Here is an 18062-nt window from a genome sequence, read left to right as displayed (position 1 = left end):
CCTGGAAGTTTCTTCCTTGTGTGACTGCTCCCCAGCCTCTCAGGCTGGCGTCCGTGGTCACCAGGATCCAATCCTGTATGCCGAATCTGCGGCCCTCCAATAGATGAGCACTCTGCAACCACCACAGAAGAGACACCCTTGTCCTTGGAGACAGGGTTATCCGCAGGTGCATCTGAAGATGCGACCCTGACCATTTGTCCAACAGATCCCTTTGGAAAATTCTTGCGTGGAATCTGCCGAATGGAATTGCTTCGTAAGAAGCCACCATTTTTCCCAGGACTCTTGTGCATTGATGTACAGACACTTTTCCTGGTTTTAGGAGGTTCCTGACAAGCTCGGATAACTCCTTGGCTTTTTCCTCCGGGAGAAAAACCTTTTTCTGAACCGTGTCCAGAATCATCCCTAGGAACAGCAGACGAGTTGTCGGCATTAACTGGGATTTTGGAATATTCAGAATCCACCCGTGCTGTTTTAGCACTTCTTGAGACAGTGCTAATCCCATCTCTAGCTGTTCTCTGGACCTTGCCCTTATTAGGAGATCGTCCAAGTATGGGATAATTAATATGCCTTTTCTTCGAAGAAGAATCATCATCTCGGCCATTACCTTTGTAAAGACCCGAGGTGCCGTGGACAATCCGAACGGCAGCGTCTGAAACTGATAGTGACAGTTTTGTACAACGAACCTGAGGTACCCCTGGTGTGAGGGGTAAATTGGAACGTGGAGATACGCATCCTTGATGTCCAAGGATACCATAAAGTCCCCCTCTTCCAGGTTCGCTATCACTGCTCTGAGTGACTCCATCTTGAACTTGAACATCTTTATGTACAGGTTCAAGGACTTCAGATTTAGAATAGGCCTTACCGAGCCATCCGGCATCGGTACCACAAAAAGAGTGGAATAATACCCCTTCCCTTGTTGTAGAAGAGGTACCTTGACTATCACCTGCTGAGAGTACAGCTTGTGAATGGCTTCCAAAACCGTCTCCCTTTCGGAGGGGGACGTTGGTAAAGCAGACTTCAGGAAACGGCGAGGTGGATCTGTCTCTAATTCCAACCTGTACCCCTGAGATATTATCTGCAGGATCCAGGGATCTACCTGCGAGTGAGCCCACTGCGCGCTGTAATTTTTGAGACGACCACCCACCGTCCCCGAGTCCGCTTGAGAAGCCCCAGCGTCATGCTGAGGCTTTTGTAGAAGCCGGGGAAGGCTTCTGTTCCTGGGAAGGAGCTGCCTGTTGCTGTCTCTTCCCTCGACCTCTGCCTCGTGGCAGATATGAATAGCCCTTTGCTCTCTTATTTTTAAAGGAACGAAAGGGCTGCGGTTGAAAAGTCGGTGCCTTTTTCTGTTGGGGAGTGACTTGAGGTAGAAAGGTGGATTTCCCGGCTGTAGCCGTGGCCACCAAATCTGATAGACCGACTCCAAATAACTCCTCCCCTTTATACGGCAAAACTTCCATATGTCGTTTTGAATCCGCATCGCCTGTCCACTGTCGCGTCCATAAAGCTCTTCTGGCCGAAATGGACATAGCACTTACCCGTGATGCCAGTGTGCAGATATCCCTCTGTGCATCACGCATATAAAGAAATGCATCCTTTATTTGTTCTAACGACAGTAAAATATTGTCCCTGTCCAGGGTATCAATATTTTCAATCAGGGACTCTGACCAAACTACCCCAGCACTGCACATCCAGGCAGTCGCTATAGCTGGTCGTAGTATAACACCTGCATGTGTGTATATACTTTTTTGGATATTTTCCATCCTCCTATCTGATGGATCTTTAAGTGCGGCCGTCTCAGGAGAGGGTAACGCCACTTGTTTAGATAAGCGTGTTAGCGCCTTGTCCACCCTAGGAGGTGTTTCCCAGCGCTCCCTAACCTCTGGCGGGAAAGGGTATAATGCCAATAATTTCTTTGAAATTATCAGCTTTTTATCAGGGGCAACCCACGCTTCATCACACACCTCATTTAATTCATCTGATTCAGGAAAAACTATAGGTAGTTTTTTCACACCCCACATAATACCCTGTTTAGTGGTACCTGTAGTATCAGCTAAATGTAACGCCTCCTTCATTGCCAAAATCATATAACGTGTGGCCCTACTGGAAAATACGGTTGATTCGTCACCGTCACCACTGGAGTCAGTGCCTGTGTCTGGGTCTGTGTCGACCGACTGAGGCAAAGGGCGTTTCACAGCCCCTGACGGTGTTTGAGTCGCCTGGACAGGCACTAATTGATTGTCCGGCCGTCTCATGTCGTCAAACGACTGCTTTAGCGTGTTGACACTATCCCGTAGTTCCATAAATAAAGGCATCCATTCTGGTGTCGACTCCCTAGGGGGTGACATCCTCATATTTGGCAATTGCTCCGCCTCCACACCAATATCGTCCTCATACATGTCGACACACACGTACCGACACACAGCAGACACACAGGGAATGCTCCTAACGAAGACAGGACCCACTAGCCCTTTGGGGAGACAGAGGGAGAGTTTGCCAGCACACACCAAAAGCGCTATATATAACAGGGATAGCCTTATAATAAGTGCTCCCTTATAGCTGCTTTATATAAATCAAAATATCGCCATAAATTTGCCCCCCCTCTCTGTTTTACCCTGTTTCTGTAGTGCAGTGCAGGGGAGAGACCTGGGAGCCGTCCTGACCAGCGGAGCTGTGAGAGGAAATGGCGCCGTGTGCTGAGGAGATAGGCCCCGCCCCTTTTCCGGCGGGCTCGTCTCCCGCTATTTAGTGAATCCAGGCAGGGGTTAAATATCTCCATATAGCCTCTGGGGGCTATATGTGAGGTATTTTTAGCCTTTATATAGGTTACATTTGCCTCCCAGGGCGCCCCCCCCCAGCGCCCTGCACCCTCAGTGACTGCGTGTGAAGTGTGCTGAGAGGAAAATGGCGCACAGCTGCAGTGCTGTGCGCTACCTTTAGAAGACTGCAGGAGTCTTCAGCCGCCGATTCTGGACCTCTTCTGACTTCAGCATCTGCAAGGGGGCCGGCGGCGCGGCTCCGGTGACCATCCAGGCTGTACCTGTGATCGTCCCTCTGGAGCTGATGTCCAGTAGCCAAGAAGCCAATCCATCCTGCACGCAGGTGAGTTCACTTCTTCTCCCCTCAGTCCCTCGTTGCAGTGATCCTGTTGCCAGCAGGACTCACTGTAAAATAAAAAACCTAAGCTAAACTTTTTCTAAGCAGCTCTTTAGGAGAGCCACCTAGATTGCACCCTTCTCGGCCGGGCACAAAAATCTAACAGGAGTCTGGAGGAGGGTCATAGGGGGAGGAGCCAGTGCACACCACCTGATCTGGAAAAGCTTTACTTTTTGTGCCCTGTCTCCTGCGGAGCCGCTATTCCCCATGGTCCTTTCAGGAACCCCAGCATCCACTAGGACGATAGAGAAACAAGGTATAAGGGGGCCCTCATTCTGAGTTGATCGCACCAAGCAACTTTTTGCTGCTGGTGCGATCAACTAATCTCCGCCTATGGCGGAGTGTATTTTAGCATAGCAGGGATGCGAACGCTTGTGCAGCCCTGCTATGCTAAAAAAAGTTTCATACAAAACAAGACCAGGGTCAGACCTACTTACCCTGTGTGACGGATCCAGCGATAAGGGTCACGGCTTTAACGTCAGACATCCGCCCCCCGTTCGCCTGGACACATCTGCGTTTTTCTTACCACTCCCCGAAAATGGCTTCAAACGGTCAGTTGACGCCCCGGAACGCCTTCCTGCTGTCAATCTTTTTGCGGTCGCCGCTGTGACCGCTTTCTTCGTTGTCATTGTCGTTGCCCGGTGACGGATGTTGCCGGGCAATGCCATGCGTGCACACTGCGCACGCCGCGCATGCTCATTCCAGATCCGATCGCACAGCTGCTAAGTAGTGCAGTGTGCGATCGAGTCGGAATGAGGGCCCATATTTCTTGTTAACTCAGATTTAAGCAGAGCACAACACAAATGTAGGCTGGGCTATCAAAACATTAGCTCTAGACACAATACAATACAGACAGCATCTACTTGACTGCCATGCAGTGCAGATAACATCTTTGTGACTAAAGTACAAACACCTTTGGAAATTTGGGAGGAGGGACACAGGGGGCGTGGCCTCGTGGGCAGGGGGCATGGCCTCTCGGAAGTGCCACGATTGCGTCCCCATTTTTGCCACTGTTGGTAGCATGCCGAGCGCTCTGTGAGCAGCTGGCATGCCCCCTGTCCCTCTCTCCAGGTGAATAGACACTGTGGTCTTCCAACTGCACCCCCCCTTCCCCCCCACCGTGGGACACTGTGACCCGTGGGTGGGACAGTCCCATTTTACCTCCCAACTGTCCTGATTTTGGCAGGACAGTCCCATTTTTCCGGGACTGTCCCGCCAAAATCGGGACAGTTGGGTGGTATGCAAACAGCATCCACTTCATCACCAATGTAGAGTTGGACTGATGAAGGGCTCACCAGGGGAATGAAATTGTAGATGTCCACTGATGTAGTATGGCATGCCATTGGGTAGGTTTTGACAAATACCTGCCTGTTCCCCCACAGTACCCTACCATCAGTGCACCCACACATCACCCAGTGCCCCCACACATTAGTTATTGTTCTCCAAAAAGAAAACAGCACACTCATTGTGCATGAATCCCAATAGCAATTACTAGCATAAAACAGCTAGCATATCATTCATATCATATTATATATATATATATATATATATATATATATATAAAATTTATGTATACAGGAGCATTCCGGATATGGGATTTTTTTTTATAACAGAATACCTGTTATCTGGAAGTGTCCAGGGGGTCCTCAGCAGGTCTAGAGCGTCAGCGGGTCTGGTGCGACGGTTTTCAGAATATTTCGGTTTTCGGGTATCTGGATAATAGCTACCCGACCTATATATAAATGATGAATACTGAGATTGACCCTTAGATAGTACACATATTTATTATCCTTTATAAGATACAGGAAAGTTACAGGTTATATTTGTGGGATTGAGTTAACTACATGAACAAGGTTTTTTTTTTTCCTTCTCTATATTCTATAAAATAAATTATTGGAAAATGCTACTCAGACAAAGTCCAGATAAAACTATTGCAGCCTTTAAATGTGATATTACAGCAATTAAAAGGTTAATATATTGTTACTTATACAATGTCTTGTTACTTATCATGTCATTATTTATCTTACAGATGGAGAGAACCTACACTGTAACTGTACCACTGGACTGTGTGAGGATTTTAAAAAAGGAATTTATTATATGTACCCATTCAACATCGAATATCAGGTTTTAGCATCGGCTATGTTATATGTCCTGTGGAAAAATATTGGCAATAACACTGGACACAAAGAACATAACTTAAAATTGAAGTTGCATGGTGTGATCCCTGGTTCTATTTTGGGATTCATTGTTGTGGTAGCAACAATTGGCGTAGTCATTACATACCTAGTAAACATTGGGGTCTCAAAAAGCAACAGTGAGTCTGCTCTGAGTGTTTACTATTTGTATTCCATAACTGTACTGAGCTTTATGTGTCTAGCATCGCTCATTGGTCTTTCTATTTACAAAATCGAGAAACAAGTTATAACTAAGGATAAAAGCCCTGCGTTAAAGTTGGATTCTGATCTGCTTGTCGTGTCTGCCATCGGTTCTTGGATTACATCGTGGGGTTCCATCCTGGCAATAATATTTGCACAGAGTCACACAATGTACACTTGGTACAATTTACCCTACTGCATCCTGGTCATAATAGAGAAATACATACAAAACCTTTTCATAATTAAGTACATAAATCGAAACGCCAACCACAATAGTGACATTACGCATATTAAAATACCTGGGGTTATGGGTGAAATCACGGCATATGCTGAAAGTACAGACTTCAAGGCTTGCAATGGAAACTTTGCAAAGGAAAACCGTTCCGTGGAACAAAACAGAGCCCAGAGACAACAAGAGACAGATGCGGACAAGTCATCTAAATCTAGAATATCCTCTAAAATCCCCAGTTTCAAGAAGGCGTTGCTGAAAAACATTACAGTTGCCTTGTTCCTTTGCAATATTTCAGTAAGTATACTTACATTAATATAAATTTCATTTTTATTGTCTGGTCAAACTAATATTGGAGGTCATTCCGAGTTGTTCGCTCGCAAGCGGATTTTAGCAGATTTGCTCATGCTAAGCCGCCGCCTACTGGGAGTGAATCTTAGCATCTTAAAATTGCGAACGATGTATTCGCAATATTGCGATTACACACCTCGTAGCAGTTTCTGAGTAGCTCCAGACTTACTCGGCATCTGCGATCATTTCAGTGCTTGTCGTTCCTGGTTTGACGTCACAAACACACCCAGCGTTCACCCAGACACTCCTCCGTTTCTCCGGCCACTCCTGCGTTTTTTCCGGAAACGGTAGCGTTTTTTCCCACACGCCCCTAAAACGGCCTGTTTCCGCCCAGTAACACCCATTTCCTGTCAATCACATTACGATCGCCAGAACGATGAAAAAGCCGTGAGTAAAATTACTAAGTGCATAGCAAATTTACTTGGCGCAGTCGCAGTGCGAACATTGCGCATGCGCATTAAGCGGAAAATCGCTGCGATGCGAAGATTTTTACCGAGCGAACAACTCGGAATGAGGGCCATTGTGACAAAAAGAAAACTATGGGGTACATTTACTAAGCAGTGATAAGAGCGGAGAAGTGAGCCATTGGAGAAATTGCCCCATCAACCAATCAGCAGCTCTGTATCATTTTATAGTATGCAAATTATAGATGTTACGTCAGTGCTGATTGGTTGCCATGGGCAACTTCTCCACTGACTCACTTCTCCACTCTTATCACTGCTTAGTAAATGTCCCCCTATATCTAGATTGAATGATTGATCACAAAAGAAGGGTTTCTGTGAATTCACTCATACTGTTGAAAACTTTTACACTTCTTTGGTAATACGTAAATTGACGGGACTGTGCATTTGCATAATGGTTACATTGTTGTCAGTAAATGAAATTGTAAGGGGTTGAATTTAAATGTGGGAACAAGGGCTCCAAATATAATTGAAGGGTCAACCTAGGTCTGCTCAGAGGGCCTGATGCAATTCCAATATCTTTGCAGTTGGCCGGTGTTTTTTTGTACTGCACACACATCTAAGTCGCACTGCGCATGTGTCGCAATGGCTTAGAGATGGCCATCGCAGTGAGGATTTAGACGCATTTTGATTTACAGGGAGCACTTGTGGGATGTAACGGGTGGAGGTGGTTGCACAAATACAGGTGTGTCCCAACCGTTTTGTAGCCAGTGGCTGTATCCTTATACTGTATGTAGTATTACTGGCCCCGGTGGCTTAGTTGCGATAGAGGTCACATGGTGCGACCAACGTGCGCCTGATGCTTCATCTTTATATGCAAGAGACGGATCTGGAAAATTCATAAGATGGTCATATTCTGGCCATTGAGACTGCTTGGCACAACCATCAGGCAGATGGACCTCTGTCTAATATGATCATATACATACTTACATACAAATGTGAACTGGTGCCATCACCCAAGGAAGAAGTCAGAGGGGGCGACACCTACCTCCAGGTTGTGAGGCACCCAAATGTACTGGGTGAGGGTGGCATCTCTGGGCACACAAGTACCCTGCTCTGATTGCTACCATGTGATGGCTGGTGACCCTGCTCCTTCCACTATCACATTTATTAGACCCAGATGTAATAGGTCACTGACACTGGTGCTTTTCCAGCAAGATAGCTGCTAGATTTAAAGGACCAATTCATTTTTATGCTAGATCCAAGTTTGTTTACCTTAAAACTAATTGCTGCTTTAAACCTTCTAAAGAGCAAAAGTGAAGGTGTTGCATATAGCAACCAATCAGATTCTAGATTTATCTAATACATTTTACAAAACCGCTACAATCTGATTGGTTGCTATAGGCAACATCCCCCCTTTTACTCTTTAAACTGTTTGATAGACCTACCTCTCTCATTTGGCTGTGCTACATAATGTTAGTAAAGCAAATTGCTGAACAATTAGTTATTTTGCTCCCACAATGAAAACCCATATTTGATGCTGTGGTGGGCTCTGAAACTGCTCTTCCATCCAGACCTGTGACTTTGGGGGTCATTGTGAGTTGATCGCTCGCTAGCAACTTTTTGCAGCGCTGTGATCAGGTTAAATCTCGGCAAAACTGAGCATGCGTATGCACCGCAATGCACAGGCGCATCGTACGGGTACAAAGAGGATCGGTGCTGGGCGATGGATTTAATGAAGAATCCATTCGCACAGCCGATCGCAAGGTAATTGACAGAAAGAGGGCGTTTGTGTGTGTCAACTGACCGTTTTCTGGGAGTGTTTGGAAAAACACAGGCATGTCCAAGCGTTTGCATGGTGGGTGACAGACATCAATTCCGGGACCAAAAAGACAGAAATGATCACAACGGCTGAGTAAGTCCAGACCTACTCAGAAACGACAAAAAACGTTTTTGTGCCGTCGGCCGCAAAAACGTTCGTACACTTGCAAAGTGAAAATACACTCCCCCATAGGCGGCGACTATCTGATCGCAGCACAGCAAAAAGTTGCTAGCAAGCGATCAAGTCAAAATGACCCTCTTTGTTCAGAACTCCTCCTACCATGGACACACAAGTGGAACTACCATTGGTGCAGACTAAAGCTGGGTACACACTTGTTCAATCCCGGCTGAATGGGTAAAATACTCCCGATCTTCCGGACCCTGTGTGTATCCAGTTGTGACCCCTGTGATCTCCTGTGAGGTGGGGGCAGCAGCGGGGGAGGGTAGCGATTCCACTATGGGGGGGGGGGGGGGTCACATGTGCAGCAAATAAGATGAGACCTCCAGGTCCTGACCATTGCAGGAGCGTTAAAAGCAGTTTATCAGCTAACACTTCTGCATTGGTACCGAGTACATACCTATACAGTGAACGGCCATTCACCCAAGATCAGGAGAACGGCCCGACAACTGTATAGGTGTGTACCCAGCTTAAGAGACTGAAGACTAAGGCGGGGTACACACTTGTCCAATCCTCGGCAGATCAGACTGCAGATCAGATTGTTTATACAATCCTTCTGCAGACCTACTCCTAGGGCGGTATTTAATTCTTTTCACCCCCCTTTCACACCTGGGGTAAATTTACTACGATGGGAGTTCTATTTAAGATGGGATGTTGCCCATAGCAACCAATCAGATTCCAGGCATTATCTTCTAGAAGGTGCTAGATAAATGAGAAGTAAAATCTGATTGGTTGCTATGGGCAACATCCCATCTTAAATAGAGCTCCCATCTTAGTAAATGTACCCCCTGTTCTGTTCCTGCTGATTGGCATGGAATAATCGTTTCAGCTCACTACCCCTGTGGTAGCAAGGGCACCCAACCCGTTCCGCAGCTAAACCTGATTACTATGGGCGCGATATGTGGTTTAACGGGGATCACTTTAGAAAGGAGATTGGGTGTGATAAAACATTTGAATAACGCCCATAGATTCTACATCCAATCCTTACTTGCTGAAACGTTCTACTGAAAATATGAATTTGGCTAGGTAAGAAAGGAGATTTATTAATGAGAAATGTATTTAATTATAATTGTGAAGAGGAATGGGGATAGGATTTTTATGTTCCGTCAAAAAAAAAAAGAAATTCCAAAAACATAGGTGTGGATTATTAGATCTACACTAAAAAGGTCTTCAGTCAATAGATCTACCACTAACCGTAGACATGCATTAGGTTAACAGGGTCAAAAGGTTGACATAGAATAGGAAGCCAGTAGAAAAGGTTGACAGGGTCGAAAGGTTGACAAGGTCAAAAGGTTGACATGGACATGGTCGACACAAAAAAAGGTAGACTCAATTGTTTTTGTTTTTTGAGTGTTATGTCACTTTTCTGGCACAAACAAGCCCCATTAGTGCACCGTGTCCTCTCGCATGGCTCGCTTTGCTTGCAGGTTACTAATAATAATCATAGTCCACGTGGATTGTAAAGTATGAAAAAGTTGAAAGAAATTGAAAAAAAATGAAAAACGTGTGTCTACTACATGTGTGTCGACCATTGTCATGTCGACCTTTTGACCCTGTAAACCTGTTGAACTGTATACCTTTTACAGTTTGACCTTTTAACCCTGTCGACCTAATGCATGTCTACCATTAGTGGTAGACCTATTGACTGTAGAACTTTTTAGCGTAGCTCTATAGTCCGGATACCAAAAGCATAACAAGCCCCGGGCTCTTTGAGCCAGTGCTGGTCCAAACAATATGGGGAACAAAACAAGTAGGGGTCCCCCATATCTTCAGAACCAGAACCCGGCTCCACTAGCAGAGGGGGTAATTCCACAGCCAGGGGACACACTTGATGGGGTACCATGGCCAAAGCATTCATCTACCCTAACTAGTCAGCCAGGCTGGGTATTCCTGGGGATGTGCAGATCCCCAAATAAAGGTGTCCCCCCCCATCTCCAGGGCACCCAAGGCAAGGGCTGAAGCCATGGGCTATCCCTGGCACCTCTGGGCTGTGGGGGCCGAGTTAATCACCTTTACTGAAAAAGAGAGTAATATTGTCTTTTACAGGAGGACTACAGGTCCCAGCAGGCCTCCCCCACACGTTGATACTTGAAGAACCGCAAGTACCAGCAGGTGGGTCATTAAGGGCCCACTGGCCCCTGTAAAAGGAATATTAAAATAAAAACAAGACACTGAATGTTTGAATATTGTACCACACAGCGCCTTCACATGGGGGGGTGGCAGCCTTTAAACACTTTTGCATTGCTGCTACCTTCCCTAAGACTTCCCCGACGTCTTCTCCTTTAGGGTGTCGGCCTTTAAGCTCTTTTGCATGGCCGCCGCCCATCCAGGACTTCCCTTTCATCTTCAATCTTCAGGAGCTCATCATTGCTCCTCCTCTGCCATCAGACTGACACCCGCTTCCTTGCGCTGGCTAATATTAGCCAGCACAAGGGGGTGTGCCGATGATGTGATGTGATTGGCTTGCTGCAGCCATCTGGAATTTTAAAAAAGGCACTGTGGTGCCATTTTTAAAATGAGAAGGTGCTTCGCATTACTGTAAAGAGCACCTGCTCCGCAGCCATGCCCGTGCCACTTCTCACCATCGCCAGCATTCCCTCCGCCGCCTCACCCTACACCAATTCCCGATCCCAGCACCGAGTCCTGCAGCAGCAGCAGACATGCTGGGATCCCACCACTGCCGTGTACCGTGTGCTTGGCTGCCGGCACCGGAGATCAGTTGCCAGCTCTGGTCTCCGCAGCCTACACACTATAATATCGGTCGTCTGGTCGGTTCTGCTAGTTCTTAAGCAGGTTCAAAACCAGGAGACCCGATAGGTGACCAGGATTGGGTGTGCAGAGGGTATACACTTGTCCAATGTCGGGCAAACCTGTCGGTCAGGAGTAGTATCTCCCGGGGATTAGACAAGTGTGCACCCAGCTTAAGGGGCCCACTTCTGCCCAGACCAGCAATGAGTTAAACCCTAAGTTCCCTCCTCTCTCAACCATTTTTAGCAATGTCAGATGCATGGCCCAATGCAGAGAGCATAGTGTGACCCACTGCTTGAGGGACCTGCCTCTTACCTGAAGTAGGCAGGGCTGACCTTGTGTGTGCCGGACTGATAGAGGAGTCCTGCCACCTATCAGCTGTACATTTTTGTTCTGATTAACTGCTGTCTGTGAAATGAAAGGCAGCTCACAACCGGTGTAACTGGCACTGCCAGAGACTGCCTGAGTGCCAAACTGAGGAAAGTACAAAGGGTGAGGGCCCCTGTCAGGGACAGAGCAGAGACCGCTGTGTTCCTGCCCCCACCAGGGTACATGCCCCCTGTTCTCCGTACCATGTAGGACATTGTGCTCGTACCCCTGTCACCTACTGTCTCTCCCTGTCACTTGCTGCCTCCTCAGTCATCCTCTGCCTCCTTTTGTATTCTGCTGTCACCCTCTGCCTCCCCTTGCTTCCGTTGTCACACTCTGCCCCCCTCCCCCACCCTGTCTTGCGCTGTTAAAATCTGCCTCTCCCTGTCACCCACTGCTGTGTGGCATATTGTGAACATAACAGGTTGGGGTGGGGGCCTAAATTTTTGCACCTGGACCACCACTCAAAAGTTCCTTCACTGCATGGACAATAATGATCGCATTTGCTCAGAGACTACTTGGGAGCTTCAGACACCAGTCGCAGGGAGCTGTGACACAGTGGCGTGCGGTGAGGTCAGTAACTGGTGAGGCACTGCAGCCATAATGTCCTTCGAGTACTGCCGATGAATTCTATAGCAGCCGAGCTAATGCCCGCTACTGCCGCCGCCCCCGCCAATGCCCGCAGCCTGCCTTCTCATCAAACTTGTGATGAGCAGGAGGCTAATATATTGTCAATTTTTATAAATTTATGTGAAAGAGAGTGGAGGAATGTGGGGAGATGGAAGAGAGAGGAGAAGTATTGAGATGTGAGGAACAGGGGAGACAGGAGAGAGAGGAGGAATAGGGGGAGACAATGCAAAGGCAGAGAGGAGGAATGGGGGAGAGGGCAGACAGAGAGAGAGAGAGGAATAGGGGTAGATGGAAGAGAGAAGGAATAGAGGGAGATGGGAGAGAGAGAGGAGGAATAGGGGGAGAAGGAAGAGAGAAGGCATAGGGGGAGAAGAAAGAGAGAAGGAAGATGGGAGAGAGAGAAGGAATAGGGGGAGACAGCAGAGAGAGATGAAGAATAGGGGGGAGACGACGTAGAGGTAGAAGGGAGAAATGGGGGAGACGGCAGACAGTGAGAGAGGAATTGAGGAAGAAGGAAGAGAGAGAAGGAATAGGGGGAGATGGGAGAGAGAGAAGGAATAGAGGGAGATGGGAGAGAGAGAAGGAATAGAGGGAGATGGGAGAGAGAGAAGGAATAGAGGGAGAAGGAAGAAAGAGAAGGAATAGAGGGAGATGGGAGAGAGAGAAGGAATAGAGGGAGATGGGAGAGAGAGAAGGAATAGAGGGAGATCAAAGAGAGAGAAGGAATAGAGGAGATTGCAGAGAGAGAGAGGAGGAATAGGGGTATATGGTAAAGAGGAGAAGTAGCGGGGAAACAGGAGAGAGGAGAAATCGGGGGAGATGGGAGTGAGAGAGAGAGAGAGAGAGGAATAGAGGGAGATGGCAGAGAGGAGGAATAGTGGGTGACTGGAGAGGTGAGAGAGAGAGGGAGGAGAAATAGGGGGAGTCCACCAAATATAGCAATAAGCCAGTATGTAAGTAAAAATCAGAACTAGTTAATGCAAGGGAAAGAGACTACAAGCAGTTACAACTGGGGGAATAAGGCAAAGGAGAAGCACACTAAAATAAACTCGTAGACCAGGCAATATTAAGAAAAAAAAACTGCAGTCTAATTATAACACACAGAGCAGGTAATGTAGACAGGTCCGAGAACAATGGCCCTCATTCCGAGTTGTTCGCTCGGTAAAAATCTTCGCATTGCAGCGATTTTCCGCTTAATGCGCATGCGCAATGTTCGCACTGCGACTGCGCCAAGTAAATTTGCTATGCAGTTAGGAATTTTACTCACGGCTTTTTCATCGTTCTGGAGATCGTAATGTGATTGACAGGAAATGGGTGTTACTGGGCGGAAACAGGCCGTTTTATGGGCGTGTGGGAAAAAACGCTACCGTTTCCGGAAAAAACGCAGGAGTGGCCGGAGAAACGGAGGAGTGTCTGGGCGAACGCTGGGTGTGTTTGTGACGTCAAACCAGGAACGACAAGCACTGAACTGATCGCAGATGCCGAGTAAGTCTGGAGCTACTCAGAAACTGCTACGAGGTGTGTAATCGCAATATTGCGAATACATCGTTCGCAATTTTAAGATGCTAAGATTCACTCCCAGTAGGCGGCGGCTTAGCATGAGCAAATCTGCTAAAATCCGCTTGCGAGCGAACAACTCGGAATGACCTCCAATGTGTAGGGACATAGGACCTGATTCAGAGATGGACGCAGATTGCAGCATACGCAGTCAGATCTGCGTCCATCTCCTCACATGCTGAGAGCGACCCAGCATATTGCAAGGTCGCACAGCACGTGTGAGGCTGCCTCCTGATGCATCCGCAATTAGATTGCGGACTCTTTAAACTAAGGTTGACCCCTAGCTATTTTTTTAATCGGTCACGGCATGCTCCTGTTTGTCCCGCTTCCCCCCCCCCAATGCTGTGTTTCCACCCCGTGAACGGCTGTCGTTGTCAATCACACTGCGGCAGCATCCTTCCAGGATGCAGCTGCAATGTGTAAGGTTGCGCAAGCACACTGCAGCCAATGTGCATGCGCAGACCACCCGAATGCAGCCGATGCGTACAGATGCGTAGCTGCGTTCCAGTCTGAATGACTCCCATAGCCCAAAAAGCTAGAAGCAAGATTTAAATACAAATTGCTGTATACAAAAGTCCTGCAACTCCCAGTGGAAATAATGGGCCTAATTTAGACCTGGTCGCTGCAGCGGCAGCAATTGCAGGCTGAAGCCCTGTGCTGTGTGCGCGTACATTGTGAGGCAGAGGAGGTCGCAGGGTGTCGACGGCATTGCAGTGACCTTTTCGATGCGCGGTCCGGACAACGTTTGAGTGGTGGCTGCTTTGTTGTCTAAAAACATGGCAGGTAGCTGCCTGCCTTCACAGCAAGGCTGCGTAGACAGGGAGCTGCTCGCCAGGTGTGAAAGCATCGCTGCGCGGCAATTCTTTCACACGTCTGCGGGCGAGGGATAGGGCCTGGCATGAGGGACGGACTATCCCTGTGTTGGGCTATCCTATGTCAGAGATTTTGATCGTACATGTGCGTTTTTTCGCATATCTACGATCAGCTCTCAATTAAGTGCATAGTTACAATGAAAGTAGACAGGAGAAGGATGAGTGGGTAAGGGTGGGAGAGTGGGGGAGACACAAAAGAAGGGGGGGTATTAGCAAGGGGTCAAAACAAATACCGGGTTACTGGAGGTGAAATGAGCCACCTGTAGCAGCAGGAGCTTGCGAACGATGAAGGTATGCTGCCGGAACAAGAGGAAACCAGGAAAGGACATCCGCAGGGATCAGTCCAGACAGGATACGCCAGGACACAGCTACCTGAAGAGCAGCATTATGAGAAAGTAACAATCCAGCATGTAACCCCATAGTCTGCTGAACCCAGTTGAGGAGTCAGGAGGGACAAGGCAGCCGCAGTAGAGATGGCACAGCTATAACCAGTGGCGTAAGTTCGTCCCAGATGCCTGGAGGCAAGACAGATGTTGGTGCCCCCTCCACCTAGATAGATAGATAGATAGATAGATAGATAGATTAGATTAGATTAGATAGATAGAATTCCCTGATCAAAAATACCGTAAGTTATCAAGCATAGTTTACCCAAGTTTGATCACGCTCTGTGTCACATGGCAAACCCAACCTGCGTACCCTGGCTATCACTGCGTGCGCCCTGTGTGTATGCACACAAATATATATTCATATATATGTATACAATACATATATACACACACAGATATATATACATATACAAAGTAATGGATGGGATGGGCCGTATATGAATAAATTGCAAATGTTATAGTATTCCCCCACACCCAACAGTGACAGCTGTGACAACCCCCCCCCCCCCCACCTGTAGTACACAGTGGCAGCATGTGCTCTCACCCCCACCAACGGAACCCTGCAGCTGCTGACTCCCCCCCCCCCCCCCCTCTCCCCATTCATGGAGCCCCGCAGAAGCGGACTCCCCCCCCCCCCCCCCCCCCCTCTCTCCTCACCACCGGAGCCCCACAGCAGCGGACCCCCCCCTCTCCCCACCACCAGCGCCCCACAGCAGCGGACTCCCCCCCTCTCTCCCCACCACCAGAGCCCCACAGTAGCGGACTCCCAACCCTCCCCCCCCCCCTCCCCACCACCGGAGCCCCGCAGCAGAGGTCTTCCCCCCCCCCCCCCCCACCCCCTCTCCCCACCACCGGAGTCCCGAAGCGGAGGTCTTCTCTTCCCCCCCTCTCCTCACCACCGGAGTCCCGCAGCAGAGGTCTTCTCACCCCCCCTCCCTCTCCCCACCACCGGAGTCCCACAGCAGAGGTCTTCTCACACCCCCCTCCTTACCACAGGAGTCCCACAGAAGAGGTCTTCTACCCGCAGTATGTTCCCCGGAGCACTGGTGCTGTCTGTGTGTGAAAGTCGGTGGCGAATGGACCTGGATATGATGCAGTAACGGCTGTTTTAAACTCCAAAGGGGGGAGCGGGGGGGGGGGGAATTATCGGCCGCCGCTGGTATAAGATCGGGGGGCGGGGGGTGTCTAATGCTCAAGTCAGCCAGCCCAGTAATTGGGGGTGGTTTGGTGCCGGGCAGCTAGTCTGTCCCTGCCCAGTGCCCACTCACATCAGTGTTAGTGACAGGGGCGTGCCTTCATATGGGCTGAAAGCACGCCCCTGTCACAGAGGCACTCATACTAGTGCCGCTTATAGTTTTTTTTTTAATGGGCTTCTACTGCCCGATGTTTGGCCTCGCCCCCAGCTTCCGGTCCTTACATATTGACAGCAGGAGGCACAGAGAACGCACCGTTCACATTTGAAACTTTTTTTTTTTAACATAATTTAAATAATAGAAAGGATAAAGCAGATACTAATGACGCAGAATCTGTGTCATATAAGTATCTTCTTTGTATTTTAATCATTAAAGACAGGGGAGGCACTGCCTCCCCAGCCTCCCTGACTGCACGTCCCTGCTGTGACAGGGAGCACAGGGGAACTAAGCGACCGGTGGGCCTAAAATAAGCTGTGGGTTGCACTCTATCTCTCACCTTGCTTCATATGTTTGAAAAATAACAGAAGTTGATTGGTTGGAACTTTATCTCTCTCCAATTTTTGATAAATCTCCAGCTTGGTGAGATATTTCTATAAGCTGAGCATGTATATTATTTGCTGATTGTGCTATGTAGAGAAGAGGTCATTTGAAATATATCGATTGGTGAAGACGAGTAATATAATATGGTTGTTTTCTTTTCCAGCTCTGGATCCCCCCAGCCTTTGGATGTCGTCCACAATATGATAATGGGATGGAAGCTATTGTGTTTGGATTTGTACCCTGGATTATTGTCATTGATATTGCTCTTCCCTTTGCCATTTTCTATAGAATGCATTCAATGTATTCACTGTTTGACGTGTACTGTAAAATATGAGCATTCATAAACATCCTCTGGAATCCTGAGTTCACAGTAGTTCAGTTACATACAGAATGATCACCCCATCTTTGTGCCTCGTGCCTCAGTGGTATCACAGTTTTCCAGTTAACTGGATATCGCTTTACTCCTCAACATGATGGTCTCCACTGTGTTCTGGTGATGTGCCCATTATAAAACAGGAGACTTAAAGGGGTACATTTACTAAGCAGTGATAAGAGCGGAGAAGAGAGCCAGTGGAGAAGTTGCCCATGGCAACCAATCAGCACTGAAGTAACATCTATAATTTGCATACTATAAAATGATACAGAGTTGCTGATTGGTTGATGGGGAAATTTCTCCACTGGCTCACTTCTCCGCTCTTATCACTGCTTAGTTAATGTACCTTTTAGGCATCTATTTACTAAGCCCAGCTCCTAACTTCCATGTCACAGGCTGGGTTTGAAAAATGACAGTTAAGAGCTGGGGGTAAATTTACTAAGGTGGGAGATTTTTAGAACTGGTGATGTTGCCCATAGCAACCAATCAGATTATATCTATTATCTGCTAGAAGCAGCTAGAAAAATGGTAAGAAGAATCTGATTGGTTGCCATGGGCAACATCACCAGTTCTAAAAATCTCCCACCTTAGTAAATGTACCCCTTGGTTGGTTGTGACTTTAACTCCATCCACTTTATCTCCACCCAAGGCTTAGTAAATAGACCCCGTAGGGACATATGTACTAAGTGGGTAATTCAAATCTGATCGCTGGGGCTGCTCATTTTGCTGTCCTGCGATCAGATAGTCGCCCCCCTCCAGGGGGAGTGTAAATTCGCCGTGCAAGTGTGCGATCACATGTGTAGCTGAGCTGCAAAAATCCACCTTGTGCAGTCTCTGCGCAGCCCAGGATTTACCTCTCCAGTGTGATGAGAACAGGCGGATCGGG

At 47.9% G+C, this 18062-nt stretch overlaps 2 long non-coding RNA genes across 3 annotated transcripts in view; one reads left to right on the top strand and one right to left on the bottom strand.

The window, feature by feature from the left end:
* Positions 1-16352, bottom strand: part of LOC134927989 (uncharacterized) — a 42939-nt gene extending 26587 nt beyond the window's left edge. Inside the window, exons 1-3 of one of the 2 annotated variants that reach the window (XR_010177799.1) lie at positions 16062-16352; positions 14918-15233; positions 4772-4885 (exon numbers count right to left, since the gene is read on the bottom strand). This is a non-coding gene — a long non-coding RNA (uncharacterized LOC134927989). The remainder of the gene's footprint in view (positions 1-4771; positions 4886-14917; positions 15234-16061) is intronic. The other variant, XR_010177798.1, reaches the window with a different exon arrangement.
* On the top strand, positions 15800-17166 carry LOC134927993 (uncharacterized). Its single transcript, XR_010177801.1, has 2 exons — positions 15800-16096; positions 16967-17166. It is a non-coding gene; the product is annotated as an uncharacterized LOC134927993 (long non-coding RNA).
* The last annotated feature ends 896 nt before the right edge of the window (positions 17167-18062 follow it).

Source organism: Pseudophryne corroboree, chromosome 1 (genome assembly GCF_028390025.1).
Source record: "Pseudophryne corroboree isolate aPseCor3 chromosome 1, aPseCor3.hap2, whole genome shotgun sequence".
NCBI lineage: Eukaryota > Metazoa > Chordata > Amphibia > Anura > Myobatrachidae > Pseudophryne > Pseudophryne corroboree.
The sequence above is the reverse complement of the archived record's forward strand: the minus strand, read 5'-3'. Positions and strand labels throughout refer to the sequence as shown.